Below are 19,297 nucleotides of genomic sequence, written 5' to 3' on the forward strand. Positions count from 1 at the left end.
AATCAAGAAGCTGTTGGATGCCAAAATCATAATTCCCCTAAGGTATTCGAAATGGATAGCCAACCTTGTGGTGGTAAGGAAGAAAAATGGAGAAATCAGGCTTTGCGTCGATTTCAGAAATTTGAACAAGTGCTCTAAAAAAGATAACTATCCCCTGCCCAAGATGGAACACTTGCTGCAAAAGGTTTCAGGGGCTAGAGTCATGTCTTTCTTAGATGGATTTTCAGGTTACAATCAGATTGTTGTACATCCTGAAGATCAGGAAAAGACCGCCTTCACTACTCCTTGGGGTACTTTCATGTACTCCAAGATGCCTTTCGGACTGATGAATGCTGGGGCCATGTTTCAGAGGGCCATGGACATAGCCTTCGTGGGAGAGAAGGACAAGTTTGTCCTTATTTATCTTGATGACATAACAGTCTTCTCCAACAGCCACAAAGACCATTTACAACATTTGAAGAAGGTCTTCCTAAAGTGCAGACAGTTCGGAATCTCAGTAAACCCAAAGAAGTCACAGTTTGCTCTAGAAGAAGGCAAACTTCTGGGACATATTGTTTCCGCTGAAGGTGTGAAGATTGATCCAGCAAGGGTTCAAGCCATTCAGACATTGTCCATCCCAAGGTCGAAAAGGGGCATCCAATCCTTCCTGGGTAAGATCAACTTTGTAAGGAGGTTCATTCCAAACTTTGCAGAGTTAGTAAAGCACATCACTTCCATGCTGAAGAAAGGATCGGAGATAAAATGGACGGGTGCTTCAAGAAGCTCTTTTGAGGCCATCAAGAAAGCTATCATGGAAGATCCCACTCTAATCAGCCCAGATTACACTAAGGGGTTTTGTATCTTCTCTTTTGCCTCTTATGATACACTGGCAGAAATTTTGTTGTAGAAAAATGATGAAGGCCTAGAGCACCCTGTGGCCTTTTTCAGGAGAACTCTAAGGGATGCTGAACTAAGGTATGACCTTATTGAGAAGCAAGCTTATGCTCTCATAAAATCTTTGAAAGCATTTAGGATTTATATTCTGCATTCCAAAGTAGTTGAATATGTGCCCTCAGCCTCAGTGAAAGATGTCTTAACTCAGCCAGATATTGATGGAAAGAGGGCAAAATGGATTGCAAAATTCATAGAATTCGACATAGAGGTGAAGCCCACTAAGATTGTCAAAGGCCAGGGCTTGGCTAAACTTATGGCTGAAGAAAATTGCAGCTTGTTAGATATAAATTCCATGGGTCTAAATTCAGATTATGAGCAGGCATAGGGAGCATCAAAAGAGCAAAAGCAGAATCAGTCCTTGGCTGAAAATCTAATCGCATGCGAATGGTATTCCAGCATAGTTCATTCCTTGCAGAAGTTGGAAGTTCCTCCAGGGCTTAGTTCAAGTCAATCTCGTACCACTAGACTCAGATCAACCAAATTCTACATTGACAGAAAACTGCTTTACTGGAAAGACCCATCAGGAATCCTCTTGAGGTGTCTAGATAAAGAACAATCTGTAGAGGTCATACACCAGTTCCATTCTAGCATCTATGGTGGGCATCATTATTGGAAAACCACAGCACACAAAATATTGAGAAGTGGGTATTATTGGTCTACGTTGTTCTCTGATGTGTTTTCTTTTGTAAAAGCTTGTGACAAGTGCTAGAGGTTTGCAGGAAGACAACAGCTAAAATCTCTACCTTTGAAGCCAATACATGTCAATGGTCCCTTCCAACAGTGGGGCTTGGACTTTATAGGTGAGATTAACCCACATTCTAGTGGCCAACACAAATGGATCTTAGTAGCCACTGATTATTTCACCAAGTGGATTGAGGCTATACCCACTAAGAATGCCAATCATCAAGTTGTCATAAAGTTCTTGAATGAGAATATTTTCACTAGATTTGGTTGCCCAACCAAACTAGTCACTGATAATGCAGCAGCTTTTAAGGCAAAAGAATTGATGGACATGATTGAATCCATGGGCATTCAAGTGGTGCATTCTACCTCATATAACCCTCAAGGTAATGGCCTGGCAGAATCATCTAACAAGAGTCTGGTAAGGATAATCGAAAAACTGTTAGAGGACAACAAAAATAGTTGCCATTCCAAGTTAAAGTTTGCACTATGGGCTGACAGAGTTTCCATCAAAAAGTCCATAGGGAACTCTCCATTTAAACTGGTTTATGGCATTGATGTTGTTTTCCCTATCCAAATGATCCTCCCTATGGCTAAGTTCTTGCAAGAAGAACAAGATGAAGAAAATGACATGGTAAGAAGAATGAATAACCTAGTTGAATTACAGCAGATCAGAGAGTAGCTGGTTGAGAAGTCACAAGTCCATCAGAAGAAAATCAAAGAAACCTTTGACAGGAAGGCAAAAGTGGATAATTTCCAAGTTGGTGTTGGGTGCTAAAATGGGATGCATTGAAGGAAAAGAAAGCTAACCATGGCAAGTTCAACTCCTTATGGACAGGTCCTTTTGTCATCGCTCAAGTTCAGCACACCAATACATTCATCCTACATGATCTGGAAGGAGGAGACACTTTTGGTAGCCCGGTAAATGGGCAGTTCCTGAAACTCTATTTCATTTAAGGCATTAAAACCTTATTATTGTACATATGTTTTTCTTTCAGCTTTTATGTTTATGCTAAAAAGACTCCATGCCCAATGGAACACTAGGGGGAAGATTTAATTTTTTTTACAAGAAAGGCATTGCTCTGTGATTCTTGAAACCTCACAGGAAGGATTTCATCCCCAGAAGGAGCTAGTGTTAGCCTTGTTGGCATTTGGCCCACAAAATGGATCCAAAACACTCTTGAAGTCTTCAAGAGTTGATTAAGATCCTCCCAAGACCGAAACAATCATATGCCAAAAGCCCTTAGAAGGGCGGAAATATGCTATCGGGAGGCTAAAATACTCCAAAGCAGTTAAAAAAACAGAGTATTGCAGGCATGAACAGAGCAGCGCACAGCTGCTGCTAGATCTGGCTGATCAACGGCCTAGATCTAACCAGCTCAATCACAATCGGCCAAGCTGAAGGGACAATTAATCGGCGAGTCACATCGGCAGTCGCAGTAGTGTAAAGCATAATCTATAAAGCCCCGACGTTGAGCGATCAATTATTGCAATCGGATCGCATCGTTACATCACAGCGGAACATTACCAAGGGTTAGGGGGCCCACATCGCATTGCAAGTTCGCAATCGGTAGGAACATACGCTGTGCTATATGAAGACCGTTGGCTGGAGCGATATGTGATTGCGATCAGATCGCATCGGAATATTGCGAAGGAGCAGGGCCTCTATACAGGTGGTAATGCCGATTGCGATGAGTCCCGAACCCGAAAGGGTTCGGGAATGAAATCCATAAGATTTGAAGTTCGGAGGGAGGCCAATTTTCATGTATTTCCCGTGTTTTTAAGTATTTCAAAATACAAGGGGAACAAAGGGACCAGGCTGGCTGCGATACACAACAGCGACCCAAGGGCGGAACCAATGAGAGAATAGGCCATGTTTAAGGAATTTTGAGGTCGGAAAAGAACAGAGAAGGGCGGTATTTACATAGTTGCATCGTTTTATGTATGAAACAGAAAACATTCATGGTTATCATTTGAAAGGGACTATTGCAGGGATTTCATAGGCCCGATAACCACTCCATTTGCAAGATCAGGTGGCCAACCATACTGAGAAGTGTTGCGCAGAAATGTTACATGCCAGAAGAGGAAGCCGGCGGGGAAACAGTAGCCGGCGGACAGATCCTGGAAAGGGAAAGAGAGGGGCCACAGCACGCTGCAACCCGAATCAAACGAGATCATAGAGCATGGACGGTCCTGCTAGCATAGCAGCCGTCATAAGAAACATGATGGGGCATCTCTGGCACGAGAGAGCTCCCAGGCATCACAGCAGGCTGCCCAAAATATCTGAATATGGTTATTCCTCTGTCAGAAGAGGAAAACCACCGAGCCATGCTTGCCTATTGAGGGAATCAAACAGTTAAGGGACAGATCAGACAAGATTAAGACTCCGAGCCTTCTAGAGAGCTCAGGGGCATTGTAAAGGGCCTATAAAAGGCAGAGAACTAGATGTAACAAGGGTTCAACTTTTGGAGATTATTCCTCCTCTGTTCCTTCAAGCTTCTCATCTGCATTCTTTAGTAATACAAGCTTCTTTTGTTGTTATATGTTTAATGTTCATTTCTCTTTTGTTCTATGCTTGCAATTGAACAATTTGTTTAGGTTTTCTTTGTGTTTAAAGCCAAATAATTGTCATCTTATCTCTGCTTTGATGTATTAGATTTGCAAGCTTCTTTGCTGATTGTAGCTAGCCATTTATATGTGTTATTATATATGCATCTGCCAGTATAGTTAGTAAGTTCATTTGCTGCCTGTAGCTAGCCATTCATATATGTTCATGTATGCGATCTGTTGGTATTGTCAATATTCTCCATCTATCCATTAAATCTACAAACTATTGAGTATTTGTGGTCTAAAGCCTTGTGTTAATGAGGGTGTTCATGCATGTCTTGAGTGAGAATAGAGCTGAAATGGTTATCTGACTTGATCCAAACTATCATCCATTCCAGTAGTTCCGAGAACAATACTAAAGATTATATGTTACCAGGCATCTCCCGAGCTGCAACCTAGGAGAGTTTCCTGGAGTGCTAACATGACTAATCTTGAAGGTCGCACAATTTCCGCTGGGAGGTCGGGAGACTGACTGCCAAAACTGCGCAAGGCATAGTCCGGGCTGTCAAGAGGTTGACTGACTACTGGAACTGCGCAATGCACAGTCCAGCCTAGCCTGCTGAGGACTGAAACTGCACAATGTGAAATTTCAATCAGCAGTGACATGCAACCAGCAAACTGCATTGCGCACTTTCTGGGGTCAACATGAAACTACCTCCAAGAATTTCATAATGCAAGCCTAGAGGTCAGTGACTGGCTAGACTTGCGCAATTTCGAAAGGGAGGGCAGATTCTTTGCTTCCAGAAATGCGTAGTGTTAGCCGGGCAAGGCACGGTTCGAGCCAAGGCAACCTTGTCTGACTGACGGGTGACTGAAAACATGAGAAGTTTGAATGCATGGTGAGATGGGTGAAAACGAGAGTGAATGATCATTCATGCAAACAACAAGTGAAGGATTCGGAAAATGGGAAAGCATGCATGTGTGTGAAGCAAGTCACCGCAACAGTGACCCTCCGTGCAAAACAGTGTCATGCATGCGACAAAAATGAGATGCAAACAAAAAATGAAACGATGCTAGTACAAGTTAGTATGCATGCAAACGAAAACAAGCACTCATTGAAATCAAGCAGAAAACATTTATACGAAGCGAAACACAAAAAGCGCCAAAAACACAGTGCAAGTCATGAGCAGCGAGCTTACCCCAAGATAGTTGAGCTGAATGTGCCGAAGACTCCTAGATGCAATGTGGGATGCTAGAGCTACAAGTTCAACGTGAGGAATGAGCTCTGCAATGCCCATTTGATGAGTTTTGATAAGATCAAGGTTGTGACACACATGCCACAAATCTAAGAAATGCGACACTTGGTGAGAAGTTTCTAAGATGATCCTTGCATGTAACCTCTAGCTGCTAAAAATAGATCCCTGAATCAAGGGATAACTTTGCATGCTGCCTTGGGAAGAGTAGCCCATGCATGCAAATCAGTTTTGCTCAGTCCCGGAGGGAACCGGTCAACTCAAATGCACATGCAACAATCTACTCAGCTAGGAGGAAAAAATGTGCATTTCTAGGAGGGAGTTGGGTTGGCTTCCCGGAGGGATTGTGCAATTTCTAGGCAGAGTAGCTGACTGCTTCCTAGAATTGCACAATTTCTGGGTTGAGCAACCCTGCTGGGAGGAATTGCGCAATTTTACCAGTGAACAGTGACAGGTAGAATTGCGCAATTCTGAAGCCCAGCCGGCTGCCAGACAGAATTACACAATTTCTGGAGGGAAGGCTGGTTGCCCTATAGAATTGCGCAATTTCTTGAGGGAGATTCTCAGCCTGCAACTGGACCAAGTTCGGTGAAACAACCTATGAGGGGGATGCAAAAAGCTTTGATGGACAGGGTTTCATTCTGCAAGAAAATCACTGAAGCTTGTGTACTTGACAATACAAGACATGCTGCTGCGAAAGGTTGGTAGGGAGGCTCCAAAATAAAGCTAAGGAAAAATTTTGGAGGGTGGTTGTAGCCGCTACAACACTTGGAAAACCACTGGTAGAACTCCAGCTCTCTGAATGGACCTTGTTCGTGAAAAGTAAGTCTAACACCTCCGAAAGTATTGTTCAGTTCTCAGTTCGTCTTCTTTTCCACACTTGCTTGATTGTAAGATGTAGCATCTGCCAAGCTATTGGTCGATTGAAACACATTCCAAGCCAAGTCAACATAGTTGTTTTGATTGGGGTTGAGGGGTATATTGGTGCACAAGTAGTATAGTCGTCAAAGCCTTAGTTTCATCTTTGGTGTTGCTCTACTTTCAGCAGGCCTGGACAGTACCCTGGCGGAGTCACGCAGGAACACAAGCATCGCTCCGCCACCAATGAGCCTGGTCAATACCCTGGCAAAGTTACTTGCATCACCTCTCTACGCAGGAAGCCTTTCTCTTCTTTCACCTTATTCATTTTCATTTTTTTTCAAACTTTTTTCACTTTTTCATCTTCATAACTATGCATAGAACTTATTTGTTTTAGAGGCAAAAGAGGGATCCCAACTTATCGAGAGCATAAGAGGTTGTTCCTTCATAGAAGTAGTTTATGTATACCTCTGACGTGCTTGTTAAGGTTTTCCCCTTCACCTTACTCTACTTGACTGAGATGACAAGGATTAACCCAAAAACAACCGACTAGAGTAGGTGATACTAGTTAGCACACAAGTGTTGTGTTTTCACCAAGGTTCACTTCAAACAATATGCATTTTCCATTGATGTATCATGGACTGAAGTCAACAACTTCTTACATAAGAGAGCAGACAATAGATAACCAAATGTTGATAGTTGTACAAGTCCTCTTGTACTTTACCTAGCTTGTTTCAAGAGTCACACATGGTCCATGCGAAACTAACCTATGGATAATAACAAGCACACAAACCAAAAAGCAAAGCTAGAAGCAAAAGAAATGTGGAAGCAAAGCGAGTAAGCAATCAAACAAGCAAACACACAAAGAAAGAATCAAACATGCATGCAAGCAAAAAGCCCAAAAGAAAACACTACTCCTACTCCTAAGCTAACAATGCATGGGTCATTTCACGTGAAGTGATACTTCCAATGCAGCCACCGGCGTATTGGTTGAACCATGTTGGTGAAGGCATGGTTTGCGAACATCACAGTTGTGCAAACCAACAAGCCTAAAAGATATAACGATGAAGACGGATACACTCTGAGCTTACAGGCGACCACAGAACAAAGATGAGTTAAAGCACATGACATGCACTCTGTGGAGTTGCCATGGTGTTGTGCTACACTGCGTGCAGATGTCGAGTGCATGCATTCTCTTAACTGCGTCATGCAAGCAAACGTGAGAAAGGTAGACTACTTATGTTTTGCATGTGTGCTTTCTATGTAAGATTCCTCTAATGCATGAGCGACGGGATCATGTAGTTCGAGTGGAGGAAGCGAAATATGGGTGTTTGGTTGATCTGCAATGCAAAGCAGAGAGTGATGAGGAGCCTTTAGTGTTTCAAAAATTTCATGACCAGAAGTGAACCCAGCCTCAGGACAGCAAGGGCCTGACATAACCATCAGCTCGGGCTGAAGTGCCTCGACAGTCTACGGGGTTTCGACTTCATTGACATATAGATCATTGTAGACCAGTGTCTTAGACAGATTAAGAACGATTGAATCAACATCGTGATCGGATGAGGAAGTGGAGAGATCACGAAAACCAAGATCAGAAAATTCAAGGTGTTTGTTGGCATCCTTATGATTTGATGAATCGTGTAGAGGGGTAGATGAGAAGCAAAGATTTTCACCCTCTGTATTTTCCAAAATGACAGATGACAGATTGGACAGATTTTTGGAGGAAAAAGTGTCCTCTCCGCACTATAATGATAGATTGACATCAGGCGTGTCTTGTGAATGATCGAAAGTAGAAACATCCGGAAATGGGTTTTCACAGGGGAAATCAGCAGTGGCAGAATCACAAGGGATGTCAAGATAAAGCGGATGAGGTGCGGCTAGAAGGGAGTCATCCTTCACCGCGGGTTCTTCTTTAGATTCCCGCACACACTCATCATGAATGATGGCGCAGGTTGGCTACATAACACCAACTTCGTCGACAACTTGATCCTCGTTCACAGTAGGTGAGGAGTTCGGAATGGAAGAACACAAGACAATACAATCCGGAGGATCAACAGAACGCGGGGACGGAGGTCGAGGGAATGAATCCACGTGACAACCAACAAGATTGCAAGCCAAATTTGCGCAGATCTCAAGAGCAGGTGGGGTGGGAGGATGTGACAATTCAACAGATGTGTGTGCATGATCTCCCACATCACTCTGCGGTGGTGGAGCTGTTTGATGAGGTGAAGGCGGACAGTCACTTGTGACAACAACTGTGCCTGCCTATGATTGCACAGCTCCATCACCGAAGTGTGCTGAGCGGGGTTCAGATATGCGAAGAAGATACTCAAATCTCCCATAAAGAAATTCCCAATCAATTTCATCTTCGGGAAATCGATATGCAAGATTACAAAAGCATGTGTAAAACTGATCAACAGATTCATCGGGTGCTTTTCGTAATTTCAGAATTTCTTGATTGAGTGCTTTATGGTTAAAGTGATTGAAAGCACGGTCTATCTCTGCAACCATATGAGCAAGAGAATGAATAGATTTTTCGAGCAGTGTGGCACACCAATGCATTGGGTGCCCTCGAAGCGTGTAGACGAACAACGCGCAAGTCATGTATTCTTCAAAGATTCCATGTCTTTCGCATGAGCCTACAACGCCGACCATGTGCCTAACCAAGGCTACGTGGCCTCCACCATCGTATGTTTTATGTGACAAGTTATCCGAGAGCTCTTTCGAGATTATGAAGTTGTTTCCATAAGACATACACTCCGGAAGAGCAACTATGTAGTTAGTCATGATAGATATGTAGAGATTCAAAACAGATGTGAGGACTCAGCTTGTCATCTGGCCCTCCTTCTAGCACCAAAAATGTTGACGGTGCTGGACCCACCAACATGTAAGGGGATCTCCCCGGTAAGAAGTCCCAATTACACCTCAGACCGTTTGGTGTAGGAGTCCCAGTAGTGGGTTGTACGATAATGCCTTGACCGCGATTTCTCACAGAGGCAAGTAAGATGTCCCTGTTGGTAGCAAGGGTGTGACAGCTGCAATAAGTCAAGGAAGGTGCATGAGAGGTTCTAACACATTGAGGATGAGGTGAGTGCGCCCCTTGGAAACTTGTAATAGTACGCGGCTTGGAAGGGAACACACGAGCGAAGATGCATCACAAGCTGGAAAGCAAGTTAGCGAGAAATCCAAAGTGATGGTTAAACCAACAACACATTTAAGAAAGATTCATACATACTTATACAGAATAGTCCATACATGCATGCGTAAGCAAACAAATACATATATCATTTAGAGTAAACCAGATAGCATAGAATACAATACAACATATGCATGAAACGTGTTGGCTCTGTTATATTAAGAAGTGTAAGTTCCAGTCATACAATACATCCATGTCCAACCACTAGTTCTGATAGCGGAACGTTACAGCCATAACCGCCTACTCCTTTAAAGAGATGTACTAGCTCTGTGCAGTGGAAAAGCCAAGGCTCGTTACAATACTGTCCAAGATTTCTCTAAGATACTCCTAACGAAGCTTAGTTGACCAAAAGCCCTTACAATGAGTTATGAGGTTTCTATTTATAGCAAAGGGTGGGGTGACCCTTGACATTCCCCTTTATGACAGTGCATCTACCCTCATGACTCTTCATATGCTCTATGACTGTTACATCCAACTATCGACACTTGAACTTCCACTTGACAAGACATTACATTACAATGCACATGTGCCCATGTGAGATAAAATGGCTTGAGAAAGCCATGAAAGACATCACTGACACTCGGTCCGTTGTGATGAGACCAACTCTTTGACATGCTTGTGATGGTGAAGGTGGTGATCTGATGCCAAGCTTGGTCGTCTGTGATGGTGTGCATGCGCTCCATGGTGACATCTTGTTGAAGCGAACTCTTGCCTCTGTTGCATCCCGGTGCATTGGTGTGGCTCCTCCATCCAACTCATCTGCTAACATGCACATGGTATTCTTGGGTGCAGACAAACCGACAACACACTTATGCGTAGTGTCCATGCTGATCTTCCAGTGTGTGCTGGTGGTCATGCGCATCAACTGTCAACTGCATGTTTAGCTCCATTCAGACTTGCTTCTTGTCTTTGCCTTGGTGAGTTTGTTGAATGGGTGGGATTGCATGAGTGCGCATAATGACATGCATGTTGCTAAATTCCCTTACATGCGATCAACAACACTGCTCACCATGTCTGCTCTGTGCTAGCTGTTGGGATGGATCTATAACTTGTACGAGAGAATTTTCATCTGTGAGTGCATGTTGCCCCCCCTATTGTACCTGTTCCTGTTGCAACTCATTCTCTCATCTATGCAACTCCTTTTCTTGAGTTTCTGCTTCAGCACGTGCAACTCCTTCTCTGTTCCATTCTCTACCTTCGCACGACCTTCATGTCGCGCCTTCACCTCATAACCTGAGTCTCCAAAGTTGCTTTCATCACAAGTGCATCTGCTTGAGCTTGCAACTTTGTTCTACCTTTGTGTTGTCAACAACCTTCCTCTTGCATTCGTTGCATCCGGTATGCTGCCTTCAGTTGTTGTTCATGGTGATGCTTGCTATGATGTTGTTGCCGTCATATCTTGATGTCCTTGTCTACGAACAACTTGATGTCTTCGTGGGTAGGCAAGTTCATAGACACTTGGTCGACTGCATCCCCAAGTGTGCTCTGAACGATGTCTTCGACTCTACTCTCCTGGAAACCATTGTACTTGTAGTGTTGAGAGGCATATGAACACATGCAATACTTGGAGACATGGAAACACTCATGGCAAGCAATCTGTTAGTCATAAACCAAAACGAACTTGAGCACTGACTTGCAACATACCTGTGTCACTGATCATGATGGTCGCGCAATTTCCACCGAGAGGTGGGGAGACTGACTACCAAAATTGTGCAAGGCATAGTCCGGGCTGTCAAGAGGCTCACTGACTACTGGAACTATGCAATGCATAGTCTAGCCTGGTTTGCTAAGCACTGAAACTGCGCAATGCGCAATTTCAGTCCGCAGTGACATGCAACCAGCAAACTGCATTGCACAGTTTCTGGGGCCAACAGGACACTGCCTCCAAGAATTGCACAATGCAAGAACGGAGGTCAGTGCCTGGATAAAATTGCGCATTTTTTGGAGGGAAGGCAGAGTTTTCGCTTCTGAAAATGCGCAGTGATAACCGAGCAAGGCACGGTCTGGGCCAAGGTAGCCCAATCCGGCTGACCGGTGACTGAAAACATGAGAAGTCTGAATGCATGGTGAGATGCATGCAAACGAGAGTGAATGATCATTCATGCAAACAACAAGTGCAGGATTTGAAAAACGGGAAAGCATGCATGTGTGTGAAGCAAGTCGCCGCAACGGTGACCCTCCGTGCAAAACAGTGTCATGCATGCGACAACAGTGAGATGCAAACGAAAACTGAAACAATGCTAGTACAAGCTAGTATGCATGCAAACGACAACAAGCACTCACTGAAATCAAGCAGACAACATTCATACAAAGCGAAACACAAAAAGCGCCAAAAATGCAGCGCAAGTCATGAGCAGCGGGCTTACCCCAAGACAACTGAGTTGAATGTGCCAACGACTCCTAGATGTAATGTGGGATGCTAGAGCTACAAGGTCGATGTGAGGAATGAGCTCTGCAGCGTCCAGTTGATGAGTTTTGATAAGATCAAGGTTGTGACGCGCATGCCACAAATCTAAGAAAAACGACACTTGATGGGAGGTTTCTGAGATGATCCTTGCATGTAACCTCCAGTTGCTAAAAATAGATCCGTGAATCAAGGGATGCCTTTACATGCTGCTTTAGGAGGAGCAGCGCATGCATGCAAATCAATTTTACTCGGTCTCGAAGGGAATCGGTCGACTCAATTGCACATGCAACAGTCTGCTCAACTAGGAGGAAAAAATGTGCATTTCTGGGAGGGAGCTGGGTTGGCTACCCAGAGGGATTGCGCAATTTCTGGGTAGAGCAGCTAACTGCTGCCCAAAATTGCGCAATTTCTAGGCTGAGAAGCCCTGCTGGGAGGAATTACACAATTTTCTCAGTGAACAATGACAAATAGAATTGCACAATTCTAGAGCCCGACAGGTTGCCAGACAGAATTGCGCAATTTCTGGAGGGAAGGCTGGTTTCCCTCCAGAATTGCACAATTTCTTAAGGCAGATGCTCAGCCTGTAGCTGGACCAAGTACGGTGAAACAGCCTGTGAGGGGGATGCAACAAGCTTTGATGGACAGACTGTCATTCTACAAGAAAACCATTGAAGCTTGTGTACTTGATAAGACAAGACATGCGGTTGTGAAAGGTTGGTAGGGGGGCTCCAAAAAGAAGCTAAGGCAAAATTTTGGAGGGTGGTTGTAGCCACTACAACAAAACCATATTTACTTCAAATAAATATTTGGTAATTTGTGTAACAATAGTGGTTTACGTAATAATGGTAGTTCATGTAACTCATGTAATGACACCAAGATAATTATATATATTGATGTATCCTAAGAGACATAAGTGTGGGTTTTTGTAATCCTGGTGTGAGAATATTGTAATCTTTATTATTGACCAATAAGAATACTGATAAATTTCGTTGTGGATGTTTCCTTGACATATTTTTAGGGTTTTTACCATGTAAATATTTGTCTTGTTTGAATCCATATGTAAAATACACCCTTCATGCTATGGAACTCATCTAAGCCAAGGTACCACCAAGTCACACCAATAACATGTCTAATCCTATTCAAGTGGTGACGAGAACATCATAAGCAAAATGGAATGTTGTGAAACACTCCTCTTAATAGAAAATAAATATATCAAGTATGTCATTGTAGTGCCAAGATATAATGTCATACAAAGATTGCTCCAATATCAACCATAATGCGTTAATAATCAATTTTTGGAAACCATAATGTGCTCCAAGGGCATGAATAAAGAATGTGCAAACAACTTCTTTCCTCTAAACACCACGCAACTACCATCGAAAATGGCCAACAAGGGAATCATTGAGGAAAGTATGTGCACCTGTAATAATCCCATTGATTTGTGAAGTAATCAATTAATGTGATCGTACAAGTATTTGTCATGTGATGAAATTCACAAGGTGAAACATCATACAATATGAGGTGTAACACACCTCTATTATTTGTTATCCCTTAATATATATAAGGTTTAAATAGATGGATAATATATAGATATTTTTATAATATTGAAATCATGGAACCATGAAAGTTTTTTATAATTTTGCAAGCATTGTTTATTGAAGCCATGAAATTGATTAGGGTATGAATCCTTACCTACAACAAAACCAATAACCAATACAAATGTCTACATTGTTGGATATTTCTCACTCCTTTTTCTCATTGAATATATTTGCAGTGGGTTTATCTAGTGATCTATTGAATTTGGTATTTTTTAAATGTAATCCATTTTGCAGTCATTTCTCTACAATAAATCTATCTATAAATGGGATCTTTTGAGAGGATCTATTGAAATGTGATCTAGTCATATATCTCTCGATGGGATCTCTTGAGAAGATTTACCAAAAAATGATATATTGAATCCAAGTATTGAACATGATCCTTTTTGAAGTTGGATCTATCCTTGCACTAAATCCCTCTCTCTTCGAATTATTAAGATATTTTCAATAAACACTATCTACTTTATATATCTGAATTGGTTGATTATAACTATCTATGTGGGTATTGAATCACTTCCATCTAGTAAATAGAACATCTAATCACCCAAGCACCCCTTAAGCTTTATTTAAGGGTTCTAACTTATTATATTAATAAATTCACAACAATATCTATTTTGCAATGGAGCTTCTTCATACTCTAGATTATTGATAAACCTTGAAGTAACTCTACTCTACTTGTAAGTTTTGAGCCTTTGTAGTATAATGATGCATACATATTGTTGATAAAAAAGAAAGCAAACAATACCATCGACAGATAGTACTTTGAGTTTTATCATGGAAATTCTTAATTGAAAAAACCAACAAAACATAAAGCCACACTAACTCTAATTATATTAACTTCACCATTTAAAATACAATATATAGGATCTTGTGGCATCCGAAATTCTAACCCATTAACCCATATTATACTACATTCGTAATTCCTTAACTTGAATAAAATTACAATGGATTGAAAACCATTCATTGAAAAGCACAAAAATAGAAAAACAAGAACATTTTTTTCTTTTGGTGGCAAAGGTTATAATGGGTAAAAAACCATTGGCCAAAAACCACCAAAAATCAACCAAAAAAGGCACAATTTTTTTGTTTTTCTTTTAGGGGATTTTCCCCTAAATCCTTGAGCATGGAGACCTATATCACCCCTCAATATGCCTAGTTCAATGTACATCATGCGAGCCTATTTGTACAAAGAATATAACACATTGCCAACATTCTCCCGCTTTTTTTTTTTTTGCATACAAGGGACTAGGGTTTTACATAATCAATAATTTAGGGAAACAATGCCCATTGTTTCTCTACACCAAGGGAAATTCTCAGTATTAACTAACTTTGTTAAGGAATTTGCATCATTCTTCAAAGTCTTAACCTTCACTACCAACACCTTCTTGTCTTCAACTATATCTATCATAAAGTGGTATTCAACATCAATATCTTTCATTTAGAATGATAAGTAGGGTTCTTTGCTAGAAAGTTTACACTCTACTTGTCACAATCTAACTTGACATCTTGATGTGCAAACCCAACACTTGAAAATTATCTCTATAACCATATATTATCTTTACATGCGTGAGTGGTTTCCATGTAGTCAACTTCTATAATTGAGAGTGAAACTACAAATGGTCTCTTTCTCATCTAGTTGATTGTTCCTCCAAATAAGGTTAAAACATAACCACTTGTAGACTTTCTAAAATCCAAATCTCCATCCCAATATGGCAACAAATCCATGTGCATATAACACTTTTTCCAGTCTAGGCCTTCCTTGATAGAAAAATGCATAATCTATAGTGACATGCAAATACCTAAAAACCCTATTTACAATTGTCCAATGCTCCTTCCTTGGTTTTGACATATACTTGATTAGTAATCAATGCATTTGCAATTCTCGACCTAATGCATAGCATTGCATACATCAAACTAGCAACAACACTAGCATAGGGAACACATGGCATGCCCTCTTCCTCTTCCTATATCTTGGGACATTGATCTGCAGATAAATTTACATCTACAAGAATATGAACCTTGACCTATTTACATTCATACATATTAAATCTATGCAAAATTGTATCGATACATTTTCTCTTATTAAATTGGAGTTTCTTGTTTGCCCGATCTCTTTTAATTTCCATGCTCAAAATAAAATTTATAACACTGATATTTAATATCAAATTTAGAAGACAACTAAATTTTGACATCCTTGATGATTTCCTTGTTGTTTCCAATGAGAAAAACATCATCAACATATAAGACCGAATAAATAAAATGATCACCAACTAACTTACAATACACACAGTGATCAACTTTGCTCATTGAGAAACTAAGTCCCAATATATGTATCAAACTTTTGATACCACATCCTTGGATATTGTTTTAACCCATGTAGAGACACTTTTGGCTTTGCAAACTAGCTCTTTCTTTCCCTTCACTGCAAAACCTTCAGTGGTTTTATGTCAAATTCTTCTTCAATATCCCTAGGTAGGAATATTTTTTTCATGTCCATGTACTCTAGTTCAAGATCAAAAGTAGAAACAACAGAAAAGAGAAATATAATAGAAGTTAATTTAGCAAAAGGAGAATCTTTTTCATCAATATCAATTTCCTATACTTTGAAATATCCTTTTTCTACTAAGCAAGCTTTGTACTTCCCCACATTACCTTCCACATTCAACTTCTTATTGAACACCCATTTTCTAACAAAAAGTTTTCTTCTAACCAACAATACAACTAGATCCCAAGCTTCATTCTTATACAAAGCACCCATTTCTTCAGAAACGACCGTCGTCCACGGCTTACAACCTCAAAATCTACTTCCTCCCTAATAGTTAAGGGATCATCATTAGCAATAAATAAAGTAAAATTAGAGTGAAAATCATGTGGATTATACATTTTTGGTTTCCTTCGTTCCTAAGCCAATATTCTCAATAACAAAGTATCATCTTCTTCTTCTTCTAATTCAAATTCTTCTTATGAGTCTAATTCTCATCCTTTAAATCAAGTCCTATTATCTCTAGTTTATTTTCCCTTGGTAGGACTTCATGTTTGAGAACATATCTAACCTCTTCAAAAACGACATCTTGATTGTAAATAGTTTTCTTAGTTACTAGGCTCCAATGTTTATAACCTATTATACAAACATTATAACCAATAAAGATACATTTTTAGCTTTTTTTTTTTTCGATGTGGTTCACGGGGCACCGAGGTTACGTCCACGTAGAGCTGCACGGCCATCAGGCCTACCCCCGAGGGCGTCGAGGAGATTTGACCCCGTGACCTCTCAAACCCGGAGAGTACTATCAACGGGAACTCGACCATTTGAGCTATCCCTCGATACATTTTTAGCTTTATTATCTAGATCACTCATATTTTCCTATGAAACATGTACATATGCATCACAACCAAAAAATATGAGACGTTTAAGAGAGGGATTGTTACCATTCCATGTCTCATGTGGAATTTTGTCTACCAACACTAATGAAAGTGATTGAATTATCAAGTAACATGCAATATCCACTTCCCTCGCTCATAATTATTGTCTTTACCTGACACAACATGCATGCTCGCTTTTTCTGTCAACATCTTATTCATCCTTTCTACAACTCGATTGTGTTGAGGTGTGCACATAATAATATTTTGTTTTTATGTTCCACACTTCCTACAAAATTCCTTGAACCTATTCTTGCATAACTCTCCACCATTATTTGTCCTCAACACCTTTATTTTCTTATCTATATGATTCTCCACAAGATCTTTAAACTCTTTAAATTTACCAATGACCTCAAATTTTATTTCATTGGAAATAAATCCATGTGTTCCTTGAGATATCATTTATGAATGCAACATAGTACACGTATTTGCCTAATGAAGGAACATGCATATTTCCAAACAAATCACTATGTACTAACTCTAATATTCCCTTTGCTCTTCTAACACTAGATGAAAAGCTTACCTAGTTTTATATTCCGTAATGCAATGTTAATAGAAATCAAAATCTAGCATGCAATTAAACATACCTTCAACCACACTTTTACCATGTAATTTTCAAAGGTCTTTCTCTCTAATTTGATGCCATAATATTTTGTTTTCTTCAAATATAGTAGGGGTTATATCTTCTTTACTTCCAACCTAAGGAAAAACAAAACTATTATACCCATTAGTGATAATGTTTCCCAACGACTTGTACAAAGTTCCATTTTGAACTGCCCTCTCATCAACACCATTGTCCTCAAACCATTTCAAACGTTTCCCTTTTAAACATAGTGTGCACACTTTCATCACTCATATGACTTACATATATCAAGTTTCTATCTGGATCTATATTGTGTAAAACCCCAAGGAGTGTTTCAATCCTTCTGTCCTTGAGCAACAACTTAACTTTTTCATGTCCTATGATTATGAATATCAAGTAATCTCTTAAATATCAATTAGTTAAAGATCATGATCTACATGTGTGCTTGAAGAAGCTAAGTACACATCCCCTCTATCTAAGGAGGCCTTTTCTTCCATGGAAGGAAGATCATCAAATGTCTTCCCTTTATCAATACATTTAGATCTACAACCCTTCTTGTAATGCCAAACTTTATCACATTTCTAGCATTTCCCTAAGCATTTTCTGAGGGATATAAATCTACCCCTGGAAGAAATACTTTTATTTTGTTCTTGGGAATGAAGTCTTACACAAGTAAGGAACCAATGGCACCAATACTTTGACTACCCATGGTTTTCTACCTCATTTCTTTTGATAACAAGGATGAAACCACATCATATGACTTTAATGTGGTTGCATTACTCCTGGTAGCTACAACTAGGCTATCCTGTGAATTTGGTAAAGCACACAATAAAAAAATGCATTTATATTCATTAGAAATTTTGATATCAACAAATAACAATTTTCTTATCACATTAGTAAGGAATTTTAGATGCCCCATCACAAAGTCCCCATCATATATCCTCAAAATGTACAACTTCTTTTGATAAAAACATTTGTTTACTAGGGATTTAAGTTGATATAAATTCCCTAACTTATCCCATAATGACTTGGATATAACTTCTTCTAATACATTCAATAACACTAAATCTAAAATATAGAACCATATTATAAGTGGAAATACATAAAACAACTACTAAGGATATGAACTCAAAAACTAATAATATACACGCATTTGGCAAACTTGAGATACTTTCTTGGAATTATTAAAGTTTTTATGAAGAGTCCCAACTTGAGTTTAGGGTTACCCATCTTGAAAAAGGGAATGATAAAGACATCAAAGGTTATTAAGGAGAATCTTAAAAATTGGAGGCTCCATTCTTATCCCCTCATTCATAGGCATTCCAATATAGGAGAGAAACATGGTTTTCCAAAATCTAGCATTAAAAACTTCACTGTAACATTTTTTTTGAAAAAAGTGGTGACAATAACAACCTCTCAAATTATAATACAATTATGATTCATTCTCTTTTAGCCATGTTATATGGAATCATTATGGAAAAGAAGATTAGTTTATCATTAGAAAGCTAAGAGAAAACAACTAAAGGCCAAGCTAGTTTTAGAAGCTATCATTCAAACATGAACAACTCAATTACTCTTAGGATTATTGAAGAGGAATTTCAAAATAATAAAATCAATGTTGCTTTATTGACTTAGGAAATCTTTTGATATCGTGCTTAGAAATAACCTATGGTAGATATTAAGAGATCTAAAGTTTCATTTTTAGTGGAGTGCCATTACAATAAGGTTGGATGAGAAAGTAATTGCTAAATTCAATGATAATGATGGATGGTTATTAGAAATAATTGTATTATAGAGGTTAAAAGGTTTTACTTTCTCTTATGC

The sequence above is a fragment of the Pinus tabuliformis genome, chromosome X (genome assembly GCF_031772625.1).
Source record: "Pinus tabuliformis cultivar Carrire ecotype Pingquan chromosome X, CPIR1, whole genome shotgun sequence".
Lineage (NCBI taxonomy): Eukaryota > Viridiplantae > Streptophyta > Pinopsida > Pinales > Pinaceae > Pinus > Pinus tabuliformis.